The sequence below is a fragment of the Bos grunniens genome, chromosome 14, assembly GCF_055505025.1.
Source record: "Bos grunniens cultivar Pamir isolate PY7600 chromosome 14, Bosgru_T2T1.0, whole genome shotgun sequence".
Taxonomy (NCBI): Eukaryota; Metazoa; Chordata; class Mammalia; order Artiodactyla; family Bovidae; genus Bos; species Bos grunniens.
In genome coordinates this window covers 8,556,230-8,562,229 of record NC_141178.1, presented here as the reverse complement: position 1 = coordinate 8,562,229, position 6,000 = coordinate 8,556,230, and the positions used below count along the sequence as shown (strand labels likewise).

Here is a 6,000-nt window from a genome sequence, read left to right as displayed (position 1 = left end):
GTTATAGCTCTCGGACAGATCATTGTTACAGCTCCATGTTACCACTCAGTTTTATTTAGAAAATAAAAGGAAAATACAGGTGTGAGGGCATACCAACCCAAAAGACGCGAAGAGGAGAGAGAGAGCGCATGCGCACGCGGGAGAGAGAGACCCCCAGGCCCTTTGGCTCCTCTCTTTATGTTTTTTCTTTCCCCTGGGCCTGCCCTTTATAAATCGAGCTAGTCAGGAGTGTTATTTGTTCTACCTGAGGTCCTCACTCTGGTCCTCGGACCTTCCTTTGTTCTATTTTCGCGGGCTTTTCTCTTCGTTGTCTTTTAGCCACTACCATTCTGGACTCCATTTTCCTATTCTAACTACTTAACATTAGCAATCCATGAACATGGTATATTAACTTGCATTTATTTAGAACTTATTTTAATTTGTCAGTAATTTTTTTGTAGTCAATAATGTTTTGTATCACATCTTTTGATTGGGTTCTTATGAGGTATTTGATGACTGTTGGTGCTATTATAATTATCTATTTACATGTCATTTTCTATTTATTTTCTGGAATAAAGGTATACAACTGAATTTTTTAGACATTGTGTTCAGTGACCTTATTAAACATACTTTCCAATTCTTTTAGGTTTTCAATATACATGAGTATGCTGTTTGTGAATTATGACTGTCATTTCTTCCTTCCCAATTCACATGCCTTTTCTTTTTCTCTTTTACTGTGTTGGTTAGAGCATCCAAAGCCACATTTAAAACAAGTGGTATCAGCAAATATGTCTTTATTTCATTCTTGATGTCAGGGGGGAACATTAAATAATTTACCTTAGGTATAGGGTAAGTGGAAGTCTTTTTTTTTTTTTTGGTGGTAAAGTAGCTTAGGCAACTACTGGAGTATTAAGGGAGCTTCCCAAGTGGTCCTAGTGAGAGAGTTAAAACTTAGGCAGTCCAGGGGCCTTTAAGGAGTAGGTGAACTTTCTCACTCAAGCTTTCCTTAAGCCTTGTGCAAAACTGTATCTTGCCCAAGAACTGGCCTTTCTTTAGGAGCTAGTGATGACACAGTCTTACTCAAGGAAATGCTTTTCTTACACTCTATGTTAATGATTCTAATTGTAATAAATCTTGCCTGGGAGCCTGTTCCTCTGCAACAATATATCTCCCCCAGAAGCATGTTGCATAGAACATGTTCCTTTTCGCTAATCTTGTACTGAAGTTATTTCAGGATGTGTGGCTTGGGAAAGGGTACACTGGAACTTGTAGTCTTGAAGTGTTCTTTTTATCTATTCTCGGCAGCCAGTTGAAAAGTATATAATGCCCTAGCCGCTTGCAGGGCCTTTTGCTGGAGGACTTTTCTATCTTTTCACTTTAATAAAACTTTGCTGCACAAAAGACTGAGACTGTGTCTTTGCCCCCGGAGTGAAATTTTCTCCTTCAGAGACCACAAACTCGACGCCAACCACTGTAAATTATCACTAGTGTTAAAAAAAAAAAAAAAAAAAAAAAAGCCCTGCCAAAGCAAAAGACGCAAGAGATGTGGGTCAGGAAGATCTCCTGGAGGTGGGCATGGTAAGCCACTCCAGTATTCTTGCTTGGAGACACCTATGGATAGAAGAGCCTGTGAGAGGGTTAGGCAGGAAGGCCAGGGGTCTCCAAATGGAGGAAATAGGCTGCAAGTGTCAGACATTTTTAATCTCTTTTAAGCGGCAGGAGGAAACAAACTAGTGTTGTATTTTTTCCCCTTCTCTCAGTTCAGTTTAGTTTAGTCGCTCAGTCATGTCCAACTCTTTGCGACCCCATGAACCGCAGCACACCAGGCCTCCCTGTCCATCACCAACTCCTGGAGTTTACCCATACTCATGTCCATACAAATTTAAAGAGTTTCTCTTAAAATTCTGTGTTGCTACAATGACACCTGGTTCTACCTGAACTTAACTTTTCTCAAGCCTTGAGCTAACCAATGCATTTTTCTTATGGAAATGTTTGTCTCAGGCTATGTTAATGTGCTATGCATTTACCCTAGTCTCTGTCTTCAAGTAGGTTCGCCTAAAGGCTCAGAACCAACTTGACAAACCAGTATGTTATACATTATTCTCTTAATCTATGTTAATGAAACCATATATTTGTATGGAAATCTGCCTATCTTCAAGATTTATGTCAATCGCTTTATGGCCTAGGATGACTCACCTGGTCCAATGTTATCTCAAAATGCATGTTGTGGGTGAGGGGCCTGGTGCCATTCTCTGAGTTTTGACACATTTCCTTGCTCTAATTAGCAGACTGCTAGGCAACCCACTCCAGTACTCTTGCCTGGAAAATCCCATGGATGGAGGAGCCTGGTGGGCTGCAGTCCATGGGGTCGCTAGGAGTCAGACACGACTTCACTTTCACTTCTCACTTTCATGCATTGGAGAAGGAAATGGCAACCCACTCCAGTGTTCTTGCTTAGAGAATCCCAGGGACGCGGGAGCCTGGTGGGCTGCCACCTCTGGGGTCTCACAGAGTTGGATACGACTGAAGCGACTTAGCAGCAGCAGCAGCAGTAGCTATATAACATCTGGCTAAAGACTAGCAGGGGGGCACTCTTTCTGCCCCCTTCTGATGCCTATGTCAGAAGCTTTCTCTATCTCTTTTATACTTTAATATAACTTTATTACACAAAAGCCCTGAGCAATCAAGCCGGTTTGAATTCTTCTCCTCCAGAGGCCAAGAATCCCCGGAGTCTTTCATGGTTCAGCAATAACCTTTCACTTGGAGGGCTACAGTCCACAGAGTTGCAAAGACATGACTGAAGCAACTTAGCAGGCACGCAAGGAGTATTAAGAGAAGAGCTTGTACCAGCATGCTACAAGTAGAACTGGACAGGATGAATAGACTCCCCAGTACTTAACTCCTTATTAGATGACAGTGCTTCCCAGGTGAAGCAGTGGTAAATGATCTTGCTGCCAATGCAGGAGAAAACAGACAGAACAGGCTCCATCTTGAAAGCAGGACTCCATCTTGGGCCAGACTGTGGACTTTGAGCTATCTGTCCAGTATCTATGGAAACGACACACCAATTGGAAAACCAGACCCCCCAGAAGGAAAGCCCCAGGGCTCGTACCTAGACTCTCCTAGTCGCCTAAAAGAATACCCTACTTATCTGTGTAACTGAATAGAATCATAAATTCTATTATGCTTATTGGGGTATGATCACAGGCCCATGGATAATTGTCCACTGTTAACTACCTAGGCTTAAGGCATATGAATCACAGGTTAACTTTGATTGTATCTTTCTTTTTCTTTGTTCCTTTGTGTAAAGTTTTCACAAAAACTGGTCAGAGTCCTTGGCTAAGAGGAGACTCTGCCTTGGGCCCGCTGGTGTAATAGACTGCACTCTACTATCTGCATCATCCTTCTGAGTGAGTTTGTTTCCCAGAATGCGTGGCTACAACATTTGCTGCATTAGCCGGGAAACTCCTCACTTTGAGGAGACAAGTCCCATTTGGGACTACTCCAAGGCCTTGTGGCTTGAATCTTCTAGAGGAGGGAAGGTGCCTCGCCCTTCTGGAAGGATTCTGCTTCTCAATGCCCAGATCTTTCACATTAGCAGGTGGTGGATGGCAGCAGGGGAACTGAGCACTCAGGTGAGGAGGAACCCACCCGGCAGCGTGCAAGAGGGGGCCTGATCACCCCCCTGGGAGGGACTAAAAGGAGCGGGACCCACAGGAGCCTGGAATAGGCAGGCGGCGATTGCTTGGTACACAGGTCGACGAGTGCGTTAGGGCTTACGAAGGAAATTTGCGAAGGTCATAGGAGGTGGTGTCCACGCCGTCGTGGGGAAAATTATTACCAAGCAATCGCCAGGGGATTGTTAGGAGAAGAGACTTGGTCTTTGTGTGCTTATATTCTGCCCTCCCCAAGGAGGTGTCCCATCTGTTGTGAAATTCTTGACCCCCTCGGAATTGTCAGGCCAGAAGGAGGGGGGTACATAAGTGAGTATGAATTGGCTTTTCTGGAGACAGCCTGGGACGTGGGATATTTAACACATCTGTGTTTTCATCTGCACCTGATAAAGCCCACTAAAGCAGAATGGACTTTAAAAGTTAAAAGAAACAGTCTTGGACCATGTGGTGTTCTGGTTTGGCCATGCCAACTGGCAGGTGAAAACATGCCAATCCCCCTTCTTCCTCTGGGATCTGGGAGGTAAGGCTCTTCTTACCCCAATTAGGAAGGAGGTGGAATGGCAATTTAAGTGTTTCATTGAGTAGAAATATCAGAAGTACATAGGGTACCAAGAACTTTGTAGACAGAATGAACAGGAAAAGTAGAAGAAGGTCCAAGAAGGTAAGCAAGATGGGAGGAAATTAATCTAAGGCAACTGCATTGGAGTGCATGATTAAAAATTTAAAGAAGAGACTTGGAGGCGACTATGGGATGAAGATGATGCCTAACCACCTCCACATACTCTGTGAGGTCAAATGGGCCCCTATGGAAGTAGGGTGGCCACCAGAGGACACCATGAACTTACAAATAGTGGAAGCAGTCTACACAGTAGTCACAGGACAGCTGGGACACCCGGATCAATATCCATATATTGACTCATGGCTAGGGTTAGCTCAAGACCCTCCTCCTTGGACGAGGTTCTGTATCCAGAAGGGAAAGAGAAAAATATTAATGGCATGAAAATTGACTAATGATAAAAAAGAAGTTCTACAGGATTTGGACGGGGATGACTTGCCCCCTACCCCATACTGGATGATGACATGCCCACCGCCCAGTGCTCCACCAGGATGGGAGGCCGCCTTAATGCCCGATCCAGGGCCAGGTGAAGCTCCTGCAGCAGCTGCTGCTCTTCTGCCAGCTCTCTTGGAGATCGTAGAGCCGCCGTTTCAGCAGGCTCTGATCCCAGCAATGGAGACCTCTGGTCAACGCCCCCAGGATTCCACGTCAGCTGGACCTCCTAGACTGTATCCACCTCTCCCATAAGTACTGATGAGAAGGGGGAAGAAAACACAGAAATTAGACAGAGGCTTCGTTCCGCCAAGGAGTAGGGGGAAAGAAACCCACTACAGATGCCCCTCAGAGAGCTACAACAGCCTCCGGTTCAGGACGCATGGGGCACTACCGTCCGCCCCCTGTAGTCTATTATTACCAACCATTTTTCTCTACGGATATATTAAACTGGCAGAGACACGCTCCACCATACTCAGGGGAGCCACAAGCCATGATTAGGCTAATAGAGACTATTTTTTGAACCCACTGCCCTACATGGGATGACATAATCCAACTACTAGTCACCCTTTTCAGCACTGAGGAAAAACACAGGATCCTAACTGAGGCCAGAAAATGGTGAAAAGAAATGGCATCTGAGGGTACTGCAAACCCGCAACGGTGGGCAGAACCAGCCACCCCTGATGAAAGGCCCAGTTGGGACTGTAACACAGAGGAAGGGAGGGGCCACCTGGAGAGATATCGCGGCTATTTTACAAGGCCTCAAGACCGGGGCCCAGAAGCCTATGAGTATAGCAAAACCCTCCAAAGTGATTCAAAGGGAAACTGAGTCACCCTCTGAGTTCTACGACTATGCGAGGCCTATAGACTTTATACGCCAGTAGATCCAGAGGCTGCTGGGTCTCAGATGCTGATAAATGCAGCCATTGTGTCTCAAGCCCACCCCGAAAATGTCAGATGGGGGCATCAAGTGACTCATGAATTTTTATACATCCCTGAATGCCCAGTATCTTTGTTGGGAAGAGACTTACTGTCTTAATTGGGAGCACAAGTGACCTTTCCCCACCTCGAAAGACTCACTCTTTGAGTGGGCTCAACCAGCTATTTACTCTCCCTCTCAGTAACCCCTCAAGATGAATGGAGGTTGCACCATCTCCTGGAAGGGAAACCGGACTGGCTGAACAGTCGAGAGAGAGAGAGAGAGACAGAGACAGAGACAGAGACAGAGTTAACTCAACAATTCCCTGAGGTCTAGGCGGAAGACAACCCCACTAGGCTTGCAAAACAACAAGTCCCAGT

At 45.5% G+C, this 6,000-nt stretch overlaps 1 long non-coding RNA gene across 1 annotated transcript; it reads right to left on the bottom strand.

Moving 5' to 3' along the window:
- Window positions 1-839: 839 nt before the first annotated feature.
- On the bottom strand, window positions 840-4,959 carry LOC147359010 (uncharacterized). The gene is made up of 3 exons (XR_015140471.1): window positions 4,716-4,959; window positions 4,499-4,613; window positions 840-3,027 (listed from the first exon to the last, which is right to left on the bottom strand). It is a non-coding gene; the product is annotated as an uncharacterized LOC147359010 (long non-coding RNA).
- Between the last annotated feature and the right edge of the window lie 1,041 nt (window positions 4,960-6,000).